This window comes from Mugil cephalus, chromosome 20, assembly GCF_022458985.1.
Source record: "Mugil cephalus isolate CIBA_MC_2020 chromosome 20, CIBA_Mcephalus_1.1, whole genome shotgun sequence".
Taxonomy (NCBI): domain Eukaryota; kingdom Metazoa; phylum Chordata; class Actinopteri; order Mugiliformes; family Mugilidae; genus Mugil; species Mugil cephalus.
Window position 1 is genome coordinate 4082399 of NC_061789.1, and position 23479 is coordinate 4105877.

Genomic DNA, 23479 nt, shown 5'->3' on the forward strand with positions numbered 1-23479 from the left:
TTATCAATTATCACTATCAATACTATGGATTGGATTATACTCACAGTATAATATATACTCACTGAGTCCATTTTGTCAAATGTGTGTTTATTAAGTTTACTAAGAACAAGTTGGTACTGAACTCTGACTCGTTGCCTTTTTTGTTCAAGTAACATGATACCTCTGAATAATATTAATAAATCATTTTGGAGTAACAGGTGAAAATCAGGTACCCTGGAAGTGATGAAACCACTTTAACCTCACACAATAAATTGGTGTTACAGTAACATAAGAATCATGTTGAATCAACAGGATTCTTTTCAACAGTCTTAATGTAACTGAAATATTTTGGTTTGATAAATAATAATTGAGGAGGAAAAGAGAAAATGATTGATTGTGTGAGACGTATGAACACATTAAAATTAAGTAAATCCAAAGGATCTTTTTTTTTTCAGTTAGAGTAACATAATATCATTGAATAATAACTGTCTTGTCCTTTTTTCTATCAATAAACCATTGTGCCAGGTTACAGGGTTGTATGACTCACACGTTTGAATTATCCAAAAATAAAGCTTGAGTCACTCGTTTTCTCTTTTTCTGTTTATTTAAAATCAAAACGAACAACAAAAATGCTTTTAAACTAAACATTAACAAAACACTGAACACGCCTCTTCCTCCTTCCACAGCTGCTACAAATCTGAATTAAATCAGAACAGCTAAACACATAAACATAGATAAATCAAATGATCACTCTCATACCCCAAACCATAACTTAGACGTCCCATATCAAATACAGCAAATCATCTAAACTATAAAATGATTAAACACAAAAAATTGGCTCCAACAACTGCCATTAACAAATCAATTTGGAGTAATGGTTGAAAATCAGGTACCCTGGAGGTGATGAAAGCACTTTAACCTCACATAATAAATTGGTGTTAACAGTAACTTAATAATGTGTTGAATCAACATGATTATTTTAAACAATTTTAATGTAATTGAAATACTTTGGTTGGACAAGCAATAATTGAGTGAGGGGGGAAAGAGAAACTTATGTCAGTTGAACACAATACGATTAATGTACACATTAAAATGAAATAAATCCAAAGGATCTTTTTTTTCACTCATGACATTATTTGTGTTAATGGCCTTAATAAATGATTCACTATGTTATTAAAGTTTTTATACATTTAAATTCATTCCAAACTAAGCAAGATTATAATAAAGAACAAGAAAAACTAAAACATTAATAGAACACAGTTAAAATATTACTGAAACTATTAAACATCTCTTAAATGTTAAAAGCTGTAAATGGCATAAAGACACTGTGGTGTATAATAGAATACTCAGAAAAAAAGAAGTCAAATGTTTAAAGTTGCTGAATCATCTTTAACCCTGAGAATTTGTCGGGAACAAACAAACCTGGTGTTTTAGAAGATATGAACTAGTTATATTGTTTTATTATTGGAGAACGAAAGTTCAAAATTACAAGTGATTTGTGTTGGATTATGTTTTCTACAAATATTGTGTAACTTTCATTGTTTGCATTTAGATTATAGATTGTTTGCAAGATTATTATATATAAAAACCAAAATGTTTAAAACGAGGTTAATAAAACGGTTAACAAATACATGAAAAAACAGTGTTTAAAACAAACATAAAAATTTAAAAGAAAGAAAGAATTTTAGGTTGATTTGATTTCGAACTACTTAACAAAACTGATTAAAAATAAATGTAATTTTCATTCAATCATGACAATGATGTCTAGACAAAAAACAACTGAATCCAAATATTTAGATTTAATCAAATATAATACCCTGACATTTAACAACTTTACTGAACTTAAGAACAATATATTGTTTTATTTCCATAAATTGTAGCTGAACAACTTTGACACAGTGGTCTGATGTTGGCATCGTATATTTGTGTGTTACTCTCCTGATCAGTTTTCTTTTCACTGAGGCAAACAGGTTTCTGGAGCCTAATCTAATCACCTACAGTATTTGATGATTTGTTGACTGTCCACATTTAGGACATTTTATTTGCACGTCATTTTAGAAGATTTTACTTTGTGAAAAATCACGGGAAAACAATTGTTAGGACTTTCAGTAGAGTTGTAATTGTGTAGTTTCCACTCACTCACATTTCATCCAGACTTTTAATTGCTTCTTCTTTTGTGTGTGTTCCCCACTCGCTGGGAATTTCACCTATGTCCTTGAATTTTAACTTATAGTGGTCTTCCAGGTCCTTTTGAAATCGACATACAAACCATTTCCAGTATTTCAGCTTTGACTCATCAGGGGTGATTTTCCAGTTATCATAAGGTGGTCCAGCAGTTTTGTACTGTTTGTAAGGATAGCACTTCTCTGAAGTTATATCAGGCCGGAACCTTTTATCACTTGCAACATTTGTTGTGCAGAAATCAACATCCATTATGTCTGTGCCTCTGTAATGCCAACCTTTGATTCCACCAGACCGGTGAAAAGGGACACTGTGGTCATCAGGACTGTGGTCTTCCAGGGTGTTGGTGCAAACAGCTCCACAGAATGGACACGTTTCCCAGCAGCACTTACACAGCTGATCAATGAGGATAAGATCAGGTTTCATCCTGAATTCCTTCATCTTATCCAGGGAGAGGTGGTTCTTCATCTCCTTAATGATGTTAACCAGACCTTTCTCTATCCCTTCTTCAAGAAAGTCAAAGTTGTTTATGTCACTGAAGTTTTGACAACAAATGGCATCAAGTGGCAGCTCATCCTTGAGGAAAGAGGAAAATTCCTTCACCCACATCTCTGTTCCTCCTCCCTGGGTTTTGACTTTTGTTGTTGCTTCAGATAAAGCTTGTCTCACACGGTGACTGATGTCATCAACGTTTTTCTTCAGTATATTCTGAGCTTTACCTTCGTGTTCTCTGAAGATGTATTTCTCTACTTCTTCTTTTATAAAAGCCTCTACTTGCCTCCTTGGATGTCGGATGTAGTTGATGAAATCATCAAAGACTTCTTTCTGTGCAAGTGATTTCAACACATGTTTCTCCAAGTCCAACCTGTTTCCATTGAATGCTGTGAAACTGCACCTCATCTCTCCAGTGAGATCAATGGCGGTCTTGTTACAGACAGCCTCAACAGTGGAAACCTTCAGTTTGTCACTGATCATTTCTCCAAACACGACAGCAGATGAGTTACCTTTGCAGAAGCTTCTGAAAACATTGTAATATTGTGTTTTATTGTTGTTCAGGTAAGTGAGGGCGTCATTGTTCTTTTTGAATGTCTGGTGAGAATCTGAAAGCCAACTCCCCAACCCTTCAAAAACATACAACAAGACATCAACTGTAAACTCCTTCTTGAATGAATATTTCCTCTCTGATTCAAATTGTGTCAGTTTTTCTTGAACATTTTTGGCCACTTCTTGTAGGTAAGTTTTGCTGTAGCCTCTTGTTGCTACAGGCTTGGTCTTAATTGCATCAAAGGACTGTTGTTCAATGTTGTTAATGAAGGTTCTGATCACTTCCTGTTCTTCATGAGGAAGAATATTTTGTTGTGTTGTTGAACCACTTCCTACCAACTGTCGAGCAAAGTCCAACCCACGACCTAATACAGATTTAACTACATCTTTTCCCTGTTTGGTTGTGTGTGTGTTTGTTTCTTTCTTACCTCCCTCAGGTTGTCCTTGGTACTTTTTATGGGTTATGTAATGATGGTAATTCCCAACTTTTGATACATTTTTGTATCTTCTACTACTGTTGGATTCATCTATGAGAGACCATTCAATCCCCAGCTCTTCAAAGATGAACATTTTATCTTCCTCCAAGTTTATGTCCTTAATTGGTTTTATATCTTCAGTTAATTCACTGACCCAGCCAGTCCAAACAGAGTTGAACTGATTTTGAAGCTCCTCTTCATCCTTTGCCTTGTCTTTTAACTGCTGAGCGAGCTCTTTGCTCTTTTGTAGCAGTTTGTTCTCAAACTCTGGCTTTTCATCATCAAGCTTTTTACAAGCTTTCTTTTGCTGGATAACTTCATCCAGTTTCCTTTTGACTTCTTTTACCTGATCCTCATGAAACTGCTTGATTTTGATTTCAAATCGACCTCGCCACTGAACCAACATTTCTTTGTCTTTGTTGTCCTCAAAGTACATCATCATGTCTTTCTTGATTTTTTCATATGTTTTGCTCATTTTTTTCAGAAGGTAAGTATGGTCAACCTTGTCAAGTTTTCCATTTTCAATCCTGGTGTAAAGTTGGTTTTCAATGGTCAGCATGCTGCTCCTAAGGTCCCAGGTCCAGTTCCCATATTGGACCTCAAGCTTTCTGTATGTTGCAATTTCAAGCGTGTTTTTGAAGCTGAAAACAAACTGTTCGTTCAACAGGGCATTCCACAGGTCCTTAATTTTGCTTTTAAAATTTGAGAGAGTGATTCCAGCAGACTGTGAAGCCTTAGTGAGGATCATCCTTTTCAGTTCTTGGACACTCTCGCTGTAACCAGGATTTGGGGGAGCCATTGGTGGACTTCCTTCCCATAGCTGGGCAAAGTATTTCACATCTTGTTGCACATCAAATGCAATGATGTCACTGAAGCACTCAACGTCACACACCTCCTCTTTGGCAGCTAGCTGAGCCATCTGGTCCAGTTTTTCTTGCAGGCGTCTCTTTCCATCCATGTTTTTCTCTGCAGCTGCAATGTCTGTAACATTCTGGTGAACAAACACACAACTTGGAAAAAGCTTCACTTTCTTCATCCTCATGAAAGCCTGGACAACAATCTGCAAGACATCTTGCATCTCAGCTGGATTCTCGCCAAAGATGTTGATCAGTGTCATGTTTCCCAGGCCAACAACAAATGTGGCCAGTGCGTTGTCGTGGTGAAGAGTGGCGTCACCTGCCAATTCAAGAGCACGTAGTCCTTCAGTGTCCACTACGAGAACATAGTCAAACTTGAAATCTTTCTGTATTTCCTCTGACACTTTGACCAGCTGCATGAAAGCTCCCTTGGTGCATCTACCAGCACTCACTGCAAACTGCAATCCAAACATGGCATTCAGCATTGTTGATTTTCCACTGCTTTGTATGCCCAGAACCGACAACACAAAAACTCTCTGGTCACCCAGTTTCTTGATGACTTCTTCTAAAACACTAGAGATCCACGTCAAAGGCACATGACCTGCATCTCCATCCATCAGCTCCATAGGGCGTCCTGATATCATCAGATCTGCAGCCAGTTCAGAGTATTTGGACCAGTTGGTCTGTCCACAGTTTGGTTGTTTCTTCAGATCTTGATGAGCTTCATAGATCTGTCCCATTTCTCTAAAGATATGCTCCAAACCAAAAGTTGCTGACTGCAGTTTTTTTGATATTGTTTCAAGCTCATCTTGTTTACCTACTAACAGTGGAGATTTGGGTTCTTTCTTCTTCAGATCTAAGACCTCAGACCACTTTTCATCATAGCTTTGGAGAATTGAAGACAGATCGTCTGTGCAGAGGGCATCTATTAAGATCTGAGTCCATTTCAGGAAGTACTCTACCTCCTGGGACGACAAAGAAATGAGGCTTTCAGTGAATGACTTCATCAGTTCACTACAGGAAACAGAGCATTGATTTTCTCTAATTTTCATCAGCTGCTGATTTTTCTGACTTTTTTCCTTCTCCACGTTTCCTTTCAGATGATACAGTTCTTTTTTAATTCTCGACCAGTCATGCCACAGTTGGCCTTGACAGGGGAGAAATGTATCTTTGATCTTTGAAACGTTCATCCTTTGAATCAAATTAAATATTTCCATTGCTGCCTTTTTCCCTTTTTGACACACTGGGTCATCTTCATCCACTCTGATTCCACAGACATTGGCCATAGATTTGAGCTGGAAGGAGGTTTGTAGTCCAGACAACATGTTTCTAATCATTCCTTTCAGGCTTTCAGAAACATCTGACTGGCTTCTGTCTTTCAGACCCATTTTGTACTTTCCTGGTTTCACCTGAACTGCATCACAATCATTATCAGCAATAAGAATAATGAGAGGCTTCTGAGACTTGTAAAGATCTGAGATGACTGTTGCACTTTTGTGGCTTTTTTCCAGAGTTGGTACAAGAACTACATTGACTGAAGAAGTTTCCGTCAGTATTTTAGTTTGTTTTTCAATCATCAGAGCATCACCATGAAGATTACAGAAGGCAATGCACTCAGTGAAGGAATCACTGGGTTTTCCAGCAGGGCAGTACCAGGCAATCTCTGCCACACCGTCCATCAGATGACGAGATTTGGTGCTGCCTGGACAGTTTCTGTGGAAGAAGGTGTTGTGACGGTCGTTGATCAAAGAATTCATGAGCTGTGATTTCGACTCAGATACTGAACCCAGGCGGAAAAATGACACCATGTGTGTCTCAGCGTTGCAGATGGGCATACTCTTCATGGTGACAAGTTTTGAATCATCTTTGACTTGAGTTGTCTTCCATGTCTTTATTATTTGTCTAAATGTCCACAGAGGACATTCGATTGTTGCGGTCTCTGGGTTAGGAACAAGGAAAGGCAAGGCGTACTGACACTGTGATAACTTTGTAATCATGTTCTGCTTAAGGAAGCTGTCAGAGCAGTGAAATACTGCCATTTGAACATCCATTGGATGCACGTTGGTTTGTTTTGATTGGTCCACGTCTACAGTGGTGCTAAAGAGAGCATCTAAGTCATTGTCATCTGATTCAGATATTGGAAGAGTCTGTGCATATCTTGCACCAGAACTCTCTTGTCTTACAAGAATATATCTGGCTCTGTAGTCTAACATCATTAACCTCTGAAGAAAACTACGAGCTACATCTGTTTCCAGTATATCTTGGTTCATTTGAACAGGTGGACGTATTTGGAGAAAGTCTGCTGGTGTCAACTTATGTTGAACTTGAAGGTTAAGTCTTCTGAGCAGTGTTTCGGTTTCTGTTTGTCTGTGTTTCTTGCTGTTGCTCTCTCCTGCAGAACAAAAATGATATTCTGGATTATCACAGGAATACACATATACATGGAAAGTAGCAGTGAACAGTTAAGTGACTCGTTCTCCTTCAATGCAGAAGTATGAGACCACAGCTCAGTGTTCTCTACATCAAAACTACGTGGAGAATAAATGTCCACCATTTGTTTTGACAAATACGCTTTTCTTTTTGTTCCTAAACCATAGTTCAAGTCCACAGCAAATCTATTGTGTGTCACTGTTGGACCAAATTTATCTAAAGTAGTACAATGCTAGTTACTCTCCTGTAGTTTACAAGTTATTGACCCATTAATATCGGCAGGGACGAGGCTCTGGACACAAATGAACAGCCATTAGTCACATCATCAATCAATTCAAATTGACCTGCAGGGGGCGCTGCGAATGTAAAAATAACATAAAATAAAAATGATGTAAAGACTTTTACATGTTTTACATGTTTTTCGTTAGACCTTAAGTGGTGAGAAAGTCACCATCATGCTCCAATTCAATGCTCAGCAACTGAAGCACCAAAAATACCTAAATCTATGCTGAATATATATCTATAGTGATGGTATACTGATTGTGGAGAGGTTAGTGTGCTTGGTTAGAAGAAGAGGTCTTGAGTTTGAATCCCAATCTTTGTGAGAAAAGTTGGCTTTTCGGTGATCTCAGGTGCTTTCTGCAGATCTTCTACAGCAGGATGATGTAAGAAAAAGAAGATTGAACAGACTCATGTTTTTCAAACTAAATATATTTAACATGCATCCTATTGAATATCATTTCAGACTTGCATATTTCTTTAATGTTTTTATCAACATGCACAGATTCCATCGTTTGGTTCAGCTATGTTTGTTACATGATAAATTTAACTAGAAAATTCCCAAGGGGAAATTTTGAACGAGGCAATGCTGCTTGTGCCGCGTACTGGTAACGGCCACCTTGGACATGATGTTTTGGCAGGTCAATGCCAGCATTATGTTGGTAGACAGACCAGAACCGCAGCTGGGCCACGAGTGTCGCGTTAATAACGGTCCCCGCCCCACTGTAATGCTGTAATAGCTTGAGTGGTCATAATGTTTTGGCAGACACATTTGAATGCGGGTTCAGTTGGGTGTGTGGAAGGAGCAGGTGGTCATTCGCTACAGTGGGGTGTCTATGGAGTGAGATCTGGCCTCCTTCTCCTTCTCTGTCCAGGTCTAAGGTGGTCATAATGATTTGGTGGTGTGAGTGACTTAGTGTTCCATTATGAAGGTCAGCAGGTACACAGCTGTTGTGTTAATGAAAGCCTCCCTCCTTAGGTACTGCAGCAAACATGATGAGCAGGTACACACCTGCTGTTAATTAGCCCCTCCTCCCTATATGATGCTGTCACTATGAGCTCCTCCCTCCTCCTCCGTGCGTGTGGGTTTTGTAACCATGGTTACGGCCCCTCCCCTGCTCTCTCACAGCTTATATAAGAACTTTAGTTCTTATGTAAGTGGGGGGTAACTATCTCCCCAACGATAGGTCGTACGGGGAAAATGAACGCATTGTGAGCGTCAGACGAGGGTCCTCTTCGATTTAATGTTGATTCCACGCACGTACAGCGAAAACTGTGGCCGCTGTGACGAGAGAGAGAACACCTTGCGTTGCCGTTTTTCACCCCAAATCTGACTTTTTTTTAACATGGGAGCGGATGAGCGGAATGTTTGTCGCACTCCTCGCTCGGAAGGGCCTGGGAGTCCAAACTGTAGGACATACACGAGTCAGAGATGCATCATTGGAAAGCCAACAAAAATTCCTACGTTTTATGTAATTTTTATTTCTGTAGCTCCAAATTTGTGGGCAGACAACTTTGAACCTTTTTTTTCGGTTAAAACTGAAAAATCCTCTCGCAAGAGTGCGATTAGAGTGTGGCCATAGGGTCCCATGTTAAACGATATTTTTCAACTTTTTTCACCCAAACGTAAACTGCGACTGTGACCAAACTGTAGCAGGTACAGAAACGCCGTTTTGTGGACAAGAAAGTTACACTTGTCGTGCCTCGTACAAACTCAGAATTTCTCTACTCCAAAGCATGGCAGAGTAATCATTCAGCAAAGTGAGCGAGGCGATTTTGGAATGTTGGCGCTTTTTTCTGGCTTTTCCATTCATTCCTATGGGAAAAATCTGTCGCTTTTTTGTCGTTTATTCTCACCCCGTTTCATCAATCCCTTATAAAAGTCATAGCACACCATTCCCGTTCAATTCCCAAGTCTTGATATATCATTGTCCATATCGCTCCAGAACTCTGGGACGAGTAGCGCGCCGAAAAAGCTACGGAAGAAGAATAAGCGGAATAAACGTGAGCAATAACAATATAGAGGCATCACGTTGTATTGCCTCGATAATAAACGCGAGCAATAACAATATAGAGGCATCACGTTGCATTGCCTTGATAATAAACACGAGCAATAACAATATAGAGGCATCGCGTTGAATGGCCTTGATAATTAATGTTCATGAAAGTTGACACAGTAACTGGAAATGATTTACAAGACATTCAGAAGGAACACTGCCCGAATCTACCAGATGGTGGCAGTGTAATTAAGGTAACATAGAAGAGGCCACGCCCCCTCACTCTTTAAATCCAATAGACTTGAAATTTAATGCACAAGTCCAGCTCAATGTTCTCTACATCAAAACTACCTGGAGAATGAATGTCCACCAATTGTTTTGACAAATACGCTTTTCTTTTTGTTCCTAAACCATAGTTCAAGTACACAGCAAATCTATTGTGTGTCAGTGTTGGACCAAATTTATCTAAAGTAGTACAATGCTAGTTACTCTCCTGTAGTTTACAAGTTATTGATCCATTAACATTGGCAGGGACGTGGCTCTGGACACAAATGAACAGCCATTAGACACACCATCAATCAATTCAAATTGACCTGCAGGGGGCGCTGCAAATGTAAAAAGGAAATAAAAATAATGTAAAGACATTGCATTTACATGTTTTTCGTTTAGACCTTTAGTGGTAAGAAAGTCACCGTCATGCTCCAATTCAATGCTCAGCAACTGAAGCACTAAAAATACCTAAATCTATGCTCAATATATATCTATATTGATGGAATACTGATGGTGGAGAGGTTAGTGTGCTTGGTTAGAAGAAGAGGTCTGAATCCCAATCTTTGTGAGAAAAGTTGGCTTTGGCAGGACTATAAGACATTGGAGAGCTGCAGGGTGATACCTGCAAATTTCATCAACTCCTAACATGAGATAGAACAAATGTTCATTTTTCTGTGCAGGACAGGAGAGAAATGTGACATGGCATCACATGTAGCTGTGTTTCACATTTGTCAATGGGAAAATAAGAAAGAAAGGACTTATTTCCTGTTCGGTGTCAAACTCTAATCTCTGACGTGTTAGACAATACAATTTAGAATTTTCTTAAATAATTGAATTCTTTGATAATAATTGATAAAATCTTACCTTTCTTCTTGGTTTCAGGTGATAAAGACTTGATTTCAGATTTTCCCTTTGTGCTGTCATCAGTCTTCTCTGAGTGTTCAGCTTCAACAGGTTCATTCAGTTGACTGACCTGAGAAAAAGATCATTGTAATTCAACATTATTTGACATGGTTAGAGTGACTGGAATAAACAGGCCAAGAAAAAAGAAAGATACACACACAACACTCAGGATCAATAATTCACAGTGATGAACCAATTCAGGAAAATAATATGTGGCACAAAATCAAGGTATAAATATGCACAGTAATAATTTCTAGGTCTGAGGACTGGAACTGTTCCAGTGGGAGGCTGACAATCTCATCTAACCTCCAAATATAAATATTTTAATGTTTTATGAACTGATGTTTCCTGTGATTATGATCAGCCAAGAAGATAAAAACAATTTTACCTTTTTAGTGATCTCAGGTGCTTTCTGCAGCTCTTCTAAAGCAGGATGATGTAAAAAAAAAAAAGGAGATTGAACAGAGTCATGTTTTCCAAACTAAATATATTTAACATGCATCTTATTGAATATCATTTTAGACTTGCATGTTTCTTTAATGTTTTTATCAACATGTCCAAATTTCCTTTTTTGGCTCAGCTATTTGCTTGTTTCAGTTTAGTTTTTATTGTTGCAAAAAGTCAAATGTTTGTTAAATGATAAATGTAGTTAATGGTCATGAAAGTTGACACAGTAACTGGAAATGATTTACAAGACATTCAGAAGGAACACTACCCGAATCTTCCAGATGGTGGCAGTGTAATTAAGGTAACATAGAAGAGGCCACGCCCCTCAGGCTGTAAATCCAATGGACTTGAAATTTAATGCACAAGTCCAGCTCAATGTTCTCTACATCAAAACTACCTGGAGAATAAATGTCCACCAATTGTTTTGACAAATACGCTTTTCTTTTTGTTCCTAAACCATAGTTCCAGTCCACAGCAAATCTATTGTGTGTCAGTGTTGGACCAAACTTATCTAAAGTAGTACAATGCTAGTTACTCTGCTGTAGTTTACAAGTTATTGACACATCAACATTGGCAGGGACGTGGCTCTGGACACAAATGAACAGCCATTAGACACATCATCATTCTATTCAAATTGACCTACAGGGCTTGTAATGTAAAAAATAAATAAATAGTAAAGCTTCATTAAGTTTCGTAGACTACGTTGAAAAGTCATCATCACTCAATCATGCCACTGAAGCACTAAAAATACTAATCATGCTGATAAATCTACATTGATGTTACGATGTGGAGAGTTAGTTGCTTGTTAGAAGAAAGGCTGATCAATTGAGAAAGTTGGCTTGCAGACATAAGACTTGGGAGCTGAGGTATACCTGCAGATTACATCAAGTACTTTGATAGAACAAATGTTCTTTTTCTGTGCAGGACAGGAGAGAAATGTGACATGGCACACGTAGCTTGTTTCACATTTGTCAATGGAAAATCAAAAAGAAAGATCTATTTCCTGTTCGGTGCAATCTAATCTTGACTTGTTAGACAAAAATTAGAATTTTCAAATATTGAATTCTTTGATAATAATTGAAAATCTACCTTCTTCTTGGTTTCAGATGATAAAGACTTGATTCAGATTTCCATTTGGCTTTCATCTTGCTCTGAGTGTCATTCACAGGTCATTCATTGACTGACCTGAAAAAAATAATTTAATTAACATTATTACATGTTATGTGACTGGAACAAACAGGTCAAAAAAAAGAAAATACACAAACACTCAGGATCAATAATTCACAGTGATGAACCAATTCAGGAAAATAATATGTGGCACAAAATCAAGGTATAAATATGCACAGTAATAATTTCTAGGTCTGAGGACTGGAACTGTTCCAGTGGGAGGCTGACAATCTCATCTAACCTCCAAATATAAATATTTTAAAGTTTTAAGTACGGATGTTTCCTGTAATTATGATCAGCCAAGAAGATAAAAACAATTTTACCTTTTCAGTGATCTCAGGTGCTTTCTGCAGCTCTTCTACAGCAAGATGATGTAAGAAAAAGGAGATTGAACAGAGTCATGTTTTTCAAACTAGATATATTTAACATGCATCCTATTTATTATCATTTCAGACTTGCATATTTCTTTAAAGTTTTTATCAGCGTGTACAGATTTCTTTTTTTGGTTTAGCTATTTGCTTGTTTCAGTTTAGTTTTCATTGTTGCAAAAAGTCAAATGTTTGTTAAATGATAAATTTAGTTAATGGTCATGAAAGTTGACACAGTAACTGGAAAGGATTTACAAGACATTCAGAAGGAACACTACCCGAATCTTCCAGATGGTGGCAGTGTAATTAAGGTAACATAGAAGAGGCCACGCCCCTCACTCTCTAAATCCAATGGACTTGAAATTTAATGCACAAGTCCAGCTCAATGTTCTCTACATCAAAACTACCTGGAGAATGAATGTCCACCAATTGTTTTGACAAGTACGCTTTTCTTTTTGTTCCTAAACCATAGTTCCAGTCCACAGCAAATCTATTGTGTGTCAGTGTTGGACCAAATTTATCTGAAGTAGTACAATGCTAGTTACTCTCCTGTAGTTTACAAGTTATTGACACATTAACATTGGCAGGGACGTGGCTTTGGACACAAATGAACAGCCATTAGTCACATCATCAATCAATTCAAACTGACCCCCAGGGTGCGTTGCGAATGTAAAAATAAATAAAATAAAACAAAAATAATGTAAAGACTTTGCATTTACATGTTGTTCATTTCGACCTTAAGTAGTGAGAAAGTCATCATCATGCTCCAATTCAATGCTCAGCAACTGAAGCACCAAAAATACCTTAATCTATGCTGAATATACATCTATACTGATGGTATACTGATGGTAGAGAGGTTAGTGTGCTTGGTTAGAAGAAGAGGTCTGAATCCCAATCTTTGTGAGAAAAGGTGGCTTGGCAGGACTTTAAGACATTGGAGAGCTGCAGAGTGATACCTGCAGATTTCATCAAGTCCTAACATGAGATAGAACAAATTTTCATTTTTCTGTGTAGGACAGGAGAGAAATGTGACATGGCATCACATGTAGCTGTGTTTCACATTTGTCAATGGGAAAATAAGAAAGAAAGGACTTATTTCCTGTTCGGTGTCAAACTCTAATCTCTGACGTGTTAGACAATACAATTTAGAATTTTCTTAAATAATTGAATTCTTTGATAAAATCTTACCTTTCTTCTTGGTTTCAGATGATAAAGACTTGATTTCAGATTCTCCCTTTGTGCTGTCATCAGTCTTCTCTGAGTGTTCAGCTTCACCAGGTTCATTCAGTTGACTGACCTGCGAAAAAGATCATTTTAATTCAACATTACTTTACATGGTTAGAGTGACTGGAACAAACAGGTCAAGAAAAAGAAAGATACACACACAAGACTCGGGATCAATGATTCATAGTGATGAACCAAATCAGGAAAATAATATGTGGCATAAAATCAAGGTATAAATATGCACAGTAATAATTTCTAGGTCTGAGGACTGGAACTGTTCCAGTGGGAGGCTGACAATCTCATCTAACCTCCAAATAAAAATATTTTAACATTTTAAGAACTGTTTTCAAGAAGATAAAAACAATCTTACCTTTTTAGTGATCTCAGGTGTTTTCTGCAGCTCTTCTACAGCAGGATGATGTAAGAAAAAGAAGATTGAACAGAGTCATGTTTTTCAAACTAAATATATTTAACATGCATCCTATTAAATATCATTAGAGACTTGCATATTTCTTTAATGTTTTTATCAATATGTCCAAATTTCCTTTTTTGGTTTAGCCATTGGCTTGTTTCAGTTTAGTTTTTATTGTTGCAAAAAGTCAAATGTTTGTTAAATGATAAATTTAGTTAATGGACATGAAAGTTGACACAGTAACTGGAAATGATTTACAAGACATTCAGAAGGAACACTACCCAAATCTACCAGATGGTGGCAGTGTAATTAAGGTAACATAGAAGAGGCCACGCCCCTCAGGCTGTAAATCCAATGGACTTGAAATTTAATGCACAAGTCCAGCTCAATGTTCTCTACATCAAAACTACCCGGAGAATGAATCCCGACCAATTGTTCTGACAAATACGCTTTTCTTCTTGTTCCTACACCATAGTTCGAGTGCACAGCAAATCTATTGTGTGTCAGTGTTGGACCAAATTTATCTAAAGTAGTACAATGCTAGTTACTCTCCTGAACTTTACAAGTTATTGACACATCAACACTGGTAGGGACGTGGCTCTGGACACAAATGAACAGCCATTAGACACATCATCAATCAATTAAAATTGACCTGCAGGGGGCGCTGCAAATGTAAAAATAAAATGAAATAAAAAAATAATGTAAGACTTTGCATTTACATGTTTTCGTATAGACCTTAAGTAGTGAGAAAATCACCATCATGCTCTATTCAATGCTCAGCAACTGAAGCACTAAAAATACCTAAATCTATGCTGAATATATATCTATATTGATGGTATACTGATGGTGGAGAGGTTAGTGTGCTTGGTTAGAAGAAGAGGTCTGAATCCCAATATTTGTGAGAAAAGTTGGCTTGGCAGGACTATAAGACTTTGGAGAGCTGCAGAGTGATACCTGCAGATTTTATCAAGTCCTAATATGAGATAGAACAAATGTTCATTTTTCTGTGCAGGACAGGAGAAAAATGTGACATGGCATCACATGGAGCTGTGTTTCACATTTGTCAATGGGAAAATAAGAAAGAAAGGACTTATTTCCCGTTCGCTGTCAAACTCTAATCTCTGACGTGTTAGCCAATACAATTTAGAATTTTCTTAAATAATTGAATTCTTTGATAAAATCTTACCTTTCTTCTTGGTTTCAGATGATAAAGATTTGATTTCAGATTTTCCCTTTGTGCTGTCATCAGTCTTCTGTAAGTGTTCAGCTTCACCAGGTTCATTCAGTTGACTGACCTGAGAAAAAGATCATTTTAATTCAGCATTATTTTACTTTGTTAGAGAGACTGGAACAAACAGGCCAAGAAAACGAAAAATACACACACAAGACTCGGGATCAATGATTCACAGCGATGAACCAATTCAGGAAAATAATATGTGGCATAAAATCAAGGTATAAATATGCACAGTAATAATTTCTAGGTCTGAGGACTGGAACTGTTCCAGTGGGAGGCTGACAATCTCATCTAACCTCCAAATATAAACATTTTAACATTTTAAGAACTGTTGTTTCCTGTAATTATGATCAGTCAAGAAGATAAAAACAATCTTACCTTTTTAGTGATCTCAGGTGCTTTCTGCAGCTCTTCTACAGCAGGATGATGTAAGAAAAATGAGATTGAACAGAGTCATGTTTTTCAAACTAAATGTATTTAACATGCATCCTATTCAATATCATTAGAGACTTGCATATTTCTGTGATGTTTTATCAATATGTCCAAATTTCCTTTTTTGGTTTAGCTATTGGCTTGTTTCAGTTTAGTTTTTATTGTTGCAAAAAGTCAAATGTTTGTTAAACGATGAATTTAGTTAATAGTCATGAAATTTGACACAGTAACTGGAAATGATTTACAAGACATTCAGAAGGAACACTACCCGAATCTACCAGATGGTGGCAGTGTAATTAAGGTAACCTAGAAGAGGCCACGCCCCTCACCATGTAAATCCAATGGATTGAAATTTAATGCACAAGTCCAGCTCAATGTTCTCTACATCAAAATTACCTGGAGAATGAATCCCGACCAATTGTTCTGACAAATACGCTTTTCTTCTTGTTCCTACACCATATTTCGAGTGCACAGCAAATCTGTTGTGTGTCGGTGTTGGACCAAATTTATTTAAAGTAGTACAATGCTAGTTGTTCTCCGGTAGTTTACAAGTTATTGACCCATTAACATTGGCAGGGACATGGCTCTGAACACAAATGAACAGCCATTAATCACATCATAATCAATTCAAATTAACCTGCAGGGGGCGCTGCAAATGTAAAAAAAAATAAAAAATGTAAAGACTTTGCATTTACATGTTTTTCGTTTAGACCTTAAGTGGTGAGAAAGTCACCATCATGCTCCAATTCAATGCTCAGCAACTGAAGCACTAAAAATACCTAAACCTATGCTGAATATACATCTATACTGATGGTATACTGATGGTGGAGAGGTTAGTTTGCTTGGTTAGAAGAAGAGGTCTGAATCCCAATCTTTGTGAGAAAAGTTGGCTTGGCAGGACAATAAGACATTTGAGAGCTGCAGGGTGATACCTGCAGATTTCATCAAGTCCTAACATGAAATAGAACAAATGTTCATTTTCTGTGCAGGACAGGAGAAAAATGTGACATGGCATCACATGTAGCTGTGTTTCACATTTGTCAATGGGAAAATAAGAAAGAAAGGACTTATTTACTGTTCGGTGTCAAAATCTAATCTCTGACGTGTTAGCCAATACAATTTAGAATTTTCTTAAATAATTGAATTCTTTGATAACATCTTACCATTCTCCTTGGTTTCAGATGATAAAGACTTGATTTCAGTTTCTCCCTTTATGCTGTCATCAGTCTTCTCTGAGTGTTCAGCTTCACCAGGTTCATTCAGTTGACTGACCTGAGAAAAAGATCATTTTAATTCAACATTATTTTACATGGTTAGAGTGACTGGAACAAACAGGCCAAGAAAAAGAAAGATACACACACAACACTCAGGATCAATAATTCACAGTGATGAACCAATTCAGGAAAAAATCATGTGGCGAAAAATCAAGGTATAAATATGCACAGGAATAATTTCTAGGTCTGAGGACTGGAACTGTTCCAGTGGAAGGCTGACAATCTCATCTAACCTCCAAATATAAATATTTTAACATTTTAAGAACTGTTTTTTTCATGTAATTATGATCAGCCAAGAAGATAAAAACAATGTTACCTTTTTAGTGATCTCAGGTGTTTTCTGCAACTCTTCTACAGCAGGATGATGTAAGAAAAAGGAGATTGAACAGATTCATGTTTTTCAAACTAAATATATTTAACATGCATCCTATTCAACATCATTAGAGACTTGCATAATTCTTTGATGTTTTTATCAATATGTACAGATTTCCTTTTTTGGTTCAGCTATTTGATTGTTTCAGTTTAGTTTTTATCGTTGAAAAATGTCAAATGTTTGTTAAATGATAAATTTAGTTAATGCTCATGAAAGTTGACACAGTAACTGGAAATGATTTACAAGACATTCAGAAGGAACACTACCCAAATCTACCAGATGGTGGCAGTGTAATTAAGGTAACATAGAAGAGGCCACGCCCCTCACTCTGTAAATCCAATGGATTGAAATTTAATGCACAAGTCCAGCTCAATGTTCTCTACATCAAAACTACCTGGAGAATGAATGTCCACCAATTGTTTTGACAAGTACGCTTTTCTTTTTGTTCCTAAACCATAGTTCCAGTCCACAGCAAATCTATTGTGTGTCAGTGTTGGACCAAATTTATCTAAAGTAGTACAATGCTAGTTACTCTCCTGTAGTTTACAAGTTATTGACCCATTAACATTGGCAGGGACGTGGCTCTGGACACAAATGAACAGCCATTAATCACATCACCAATCAATTCAAATTGACCTGCAGGGGGCGCTGCAAATGTAAAAAAAAAAAATAAATGTAAAGACTTTACATTTACATGTTTTTTGTTTAGACCTTAAGTGGTGAGAAAGTCACCATCATGCTCCAATTCAATGCTCAGCAACTGAAGCACTAAAAATACCTTAATCTATGCTGAATATATATCTATACTGATGGTAGAGAGATTAGTGTGCTTGGTTAGAAAAAGAGGTCTGAATCCCAGTCTTTGTGAGAAGAGTTGGCTTGGCAGGACTATAAGACATTGGAGAGCTGCAGGGTGATACCTGTAGATTTCATCAAGTCCTAACATGAGATAGAACAAATGTTCATTTTTCTGTGTAGGACAGGAGAGAAATGTGACACGGCATCACATGTAGCTGTGTTTCACATTTGTCAATGGGGAAATAAGAAAGAAAGGACTTATTTCCTGTTCGGTGTCAAAATCTGATCTCTGACGTGTTAGCCAATACAATTTAGAATTTTCTTAAATAATTGAATTCTTTGATAAAATCTTACCTTTCTTCTTGGTTTCAGATGATAAAGACTTGAGTTCAGATTCTCCCTTTGTGCTGTCATCAGTCTTCTCTGAGTGTTCAGCTTCACCAGGTTCTTTCAGTTGACTGACCTGAGAAAAAGATCATTTTTATTCAACATTATTTTACATGGTTAGAGTGACTGGAACAAACAGGCCAAGAAAAAAGAAAGATACACACACAACACTCAGGATCAATAATTCACAGTGATGAACCAATTCAGGAAAAAATAATATGTGGCATAAAATCAAGGTATAAATATGCACAGGAATAATTTCTAGGTCTGAGGACTGGAACTGTTCCAGTGGGAGGCTGACAATCTCATCTAACCTCCAAATCTAAATATTTTAACATTTTAAGAACTGTTGTTTCCTGTAATTATGATCAGTGAAGAAGATAAAAACAATCTTACCTTTTCAGTGATCTCAGGTGTTTTCTGCAGCTCTTCTACAGCAGGATGATGTAAGAAAAAGGAGATTGAACAGACTCATGTTTTTAAAATGTCATGTCTTAATTCACAGAACTTTTCATTCAACATTATTTTTAGAGGTGGGACGGTTCACAAAATCCACGGCTCGGTTCTTTATACGTTGATTGTTGCGAAAATCAATCATGTCTTGTATATTCAGGTTAAAACTGAAATAATGAGGCTGTTTGACATCTGATACATCATTGTTACAGTCTGAGGTTAAATGTAGGTGAGATTCTGTTACTGCAAGAGAGGAGACATTGCTCGTTCCAACATGTGTTTCATTTATCTTTAACAAGGAAGCATAGGCTTAGGCTTACATAATGGAATCAAGTACTGATTAATTATCAAGCAATTGTCTCACTGGGATGATGTCTTCGCAGATGATCTGACATGTTGGACGTGTTGCCGTTAGCATAAACAACACGTGTTGTACAATGCTTGCACACTGTCGCACTTTTGTCAACCACTTTCTTACCACCGTCATCGTAGGTCACTTTATATGCAAAGTGATCCCACACTGCTGACCTATAAAGTGCTGCTGGCGCATCTTCTAACTCTGGCTCTTTCCCACTCACCACACCCACACAAGTCTCCACAACAACTGACTGGTATCTGTCTATCTACTATCTGCTGCTTCCATTCGGAGACAGTCGAACCGAACGGTTCCGACAGTTTTCATAAACCATTCCATCCCCAATTATATAGTTTTGTATTTCTTATTAGCTTTAAAATGGAAAACTAAAAGTGAATCTACAAAATCAATGTTGTAATTTGTGATTAAAAAAAAAGTAATTAAAAAATTAAACATTAAAAAATTACCTTTTACTTTGCTGTCATTTGTTGCAGTTTCAGTTTCCACTCCTGTGGTCTTTTCTGAGAGCTGAGCTTCATGAAAATCCGACTGAGAAAAGAAGTTTTAATTACTGTTGACAATCCAATTCTGTTCCCCTCATTGTTTAAGTCCACCTTGATTTTTTTCTCTTTTGCTCATGGTGTTGCTGAGAGAGCACATTTGTGAACAGACAGCAACCTACATGCATAACGCCTTCACACAATGTCACAAAGGATAAATATGATTTAATTAATGAACAATTTACCTTAAGAAATGCAAAGAGGATAGTACTTAACAGAAAGACTTGGGTAAAATTCTTGAGGAGAAGTAATGTGATAAAGTTAATACCTTGGTGATGGTTATACTTTCCTCAGTTTTGACTGCAGAGTATCTTGGGGTACAGCAGCATACACAGCATGGACACCATGAACACCATGAACACCATGGACACCGTGAACACCATGAACACCATGAACAACCTGCAAATAATTATTGGTCAGCACACTGTCCTTGACCTTTGTGTTTTTTCCATTTCAGTTTACTTTTCTTACCACACTCACATTTAGTTTTAGATTCTCCTTCGCCTCCATCAGCTGTGTTGTCATTGTTCTCTTCCATCTTAGTTGTTCTTCATCTTTAAATCACAAAAATGCAACAGAACTTCAAACATGGAAATTCAATAATGAAATGACTAAAGGTACTGCATATAACCATACTGTAAAACACCTCATTCAGGATGGAAAGTTTCAAATAATTTGAACACCTGCCAACATTTTTTGTTTTATTTTATTTCACAGTGTCCCGGTGTCAAAAGTCAAGGATGCAATTTAAAGCATGCTTATGTCAGAGGGTGTGGTATAAAACAATGAGGGTTATATGTTTATTTTCTGCAAAGGCACAGAGGTTAATGAACATGGCACAGAGGAAAGGAATATAAATACAAAACTGACATTTGATGATGAGGTGGGCTGGGCGATGACTATAGAGAAGGATGGTTGTTTAACCAAATACAAGGCAGCATAAGGTTTTAGAAGGAAAGAAAGGGGCTGATGTATTAAAGGTTTCCTCATTCCATGACAAAAAGCCTGTGATGACCCCTAGTGTCATCTTTGGGTAAGTTATGGGAGATCTGGAGCACCTGTGGTGTCCTACCTGTCTCTCTCTGCTCTTCTTCCCAGGCTTTTCACATTCTTGTTTGGTTTTGAGAGGAAACAAGAAGAAGCAAAAGTCCTTATCCTACTTCCTAGGGTGACAGATGATTTATGCTGATGAAAGAAAGAGATAATGCACTAAAAAAATCTCTAAAAACAGGACTTATCCGTGACCGCCAGGCATTTACGCCACCTAGAAACTAAGTAAAAAAAAATAACTAATTCGTAAAGCTAAAGCAGATTTATTCATATAGTTGGGGCCAGTGGCAAAAAATTGATATGGGAACAACTAAATAAGCTAACAGGAAGAATCAAAGACACAACACCCAATGACATGCAGCTCCAGGTGAATAACATTCTTATAAACGACCTGGATGTCATTGTTACTAGTACCTAATTTTTTTTTTTTTATTTTTTTTTTATTTTTAATACATTCAGTTGAGGAGTTGACAGTGAATTTTAAATGTCCAGACACTCCACACAGCCCTCTAGATGACACAGATTAAGGGAAATAACTGTTCCTGAGGTCCTAAAAATCATTTCATCTCTGAAAAGCTCGAAGGCTAGAGGTGCTTTTTGCCTTGACTGTAACATTATAAAACATCATAGAGAGGTCTTCACACATAAATCCGTCCATAAATCAGGGTAGAGCACCATCAACCTGGAAGACTGCAGTTACACTGCAATACAGGGCGTAAACCACTCCATCCAATGCAGTTCGGATAATATCTTGGAGTGGAGTATTTGACACAAACCATTTAAATCATTTAAAGCACAAAGCAAAATAAATCATGAACAGCATTAAATTCAATCTATCAAACTTCTATCATATACAACATTTTCTTACAGCTAAACAGCTGAAGTTTGTATGCCGTGATGTGTTCGCACATAAAATACTGTTTTACAACCTGGACACACGCAAATGAAAGTACAGTAAAACCTAAGTAACCTAACCTAACCTCAAGTCTCTCTTCAAGAAGGCAGATAACAACTTAGACTGGAAGCCTTCACTTTCGTTATTGCAACAATAACACTGGTTAAAAATTAATCAGACACGTACTCACATGGCCTAAAAAGCTCTCTGGGCTCTTGGACCGTGTCTGTATAAATACTGTCCGTCTGTCTGTGTCCTTTTTGATTTGTGTTTGTTTCTGTAATTGTCTGTTGTGTGATTGTTGTTTTAAAGTTTTCCTCGTCTGTGTTGTGTAGCTGCCTCAAGACTAATTATCAAGACAGGATTTTTCTGTATTTGTTTTTAAATTCCATAGTACTGCTACTTTCTATGATTTCCCTGTTCAAACCATTCCACAGTGTTACTCCACAAACCAAAATGCACATGATTTTAATAAATGTGCACACTCCAGGTTGTTTAAAAAACTGATGATTACTTTCTCTATTTTGGAACAAGTTTTGAATGATTTATGATGATTTTAGAAAGAATGTTATTTTCCATTTTAAATTATCTTCTAACTTTAACCAAGTCCATGAAGTTCAAATCTGTGATTTAACAAAAAGAGTATTAATGTGATTAGCATAGTTTAATCCATATACTGCTGTGTCTTCCTGTTGTTGTGGCCACTCGACCAGGTCATGGAAGCCATGAATAGGTTTTAAGGAAGTAAATACCAAAATAAAAACAGACGGAATTGTAACAAAATCTAACAAAAAAACAATAGGTCATTAAACACGCTAAAACACCAATATTGTTGGAAAAACTCACCTTTTGTTGCGTTTCTTGCACTTTGGCCGTTCTGTGTTGATGCTGCCTACCCTCAAATATATAGAGATTTCAATATCTTATTGCATCAGCATGAACAAACACCTCCCATTTATCTTAGGCCTATCACACCACTCCAAAGAGCTGCTGTAAATTAGAGGTGAAAAAGTGAAAGTGAAAGTAATTCTTCTGTTTTCTTGTGAGACCTTGTGACTTTGCTGAAAACCCAGATAAAATAAGATAATACTTTATTGATCCCCACTGGAGAAATTCAAATGCAGCAGCACAAGTCAGAAAAAACAGTGACCAGAAAGAAATTAAATAGGACACAGAGAGCAGGCAGCTGGGGCTCAGTGAGGTCAGAGCTGTGTGCTGTTGTACAGTCTGATGGCAGTGGGCACAAAGGAGCATCTGAAGCGTTCAGTTTGGCACCGGGGTGAGATGATCTGCTGGCTGAAAGATAAGATAAGATAAGATAAGATAAGATAAGACATGTCTTTATTGTAACTGTTAACGACAGCAGGGACATTCAGCAATAACAAATGACCAGGTCTTGGTCAACAGTCAGCACTGACCCAGCTTTTTCTTTCCAAATAAATTATCCATCAGCTAATCAGCTGATTTTTTTTTTTTTTTAATTATATTGTTAGTAGAATTTTTCCTACAAATCAAAGGGGGCACCAGTTTGGGCCCAATAAGTCACACACACACACACACAGACACATTTTGTAATTTTTTTAAATAAATAAGGGAAACACATCAATGAAATGTTAATAAAAGATTTTATTAAT

General features: G+C 37.1%; 1 protein-coding gene and 1 long non-coding RNA gene across 3 annotated transcripts in view; both read right to left on the reverse strand.

Annotated features, from left to right (window-relative positions):
* LOC124997298 (interferon-induced very large GTPase 1-like) overlaps positions 1–23479 on the reverse strand; it is a 406468-nt gene that overhangs the window by 355214 nt on the left and 27775 nt on the right. The window lies entirely within an intron of this gene.
* On the reverse strand, positions 19823–22730 carry LOC124997312. The gene is made up of 4 exons (XR_007110948.1): positions 22692–22730; positions 20381–20454; positions 20169–20299; positions 19823–19889 (listed from the first exon to the last, which is right to left on the reverse strand). It is a non-coding gene; the product is annotated as an uncharacterized LOC124997312 (long non-coding RNA).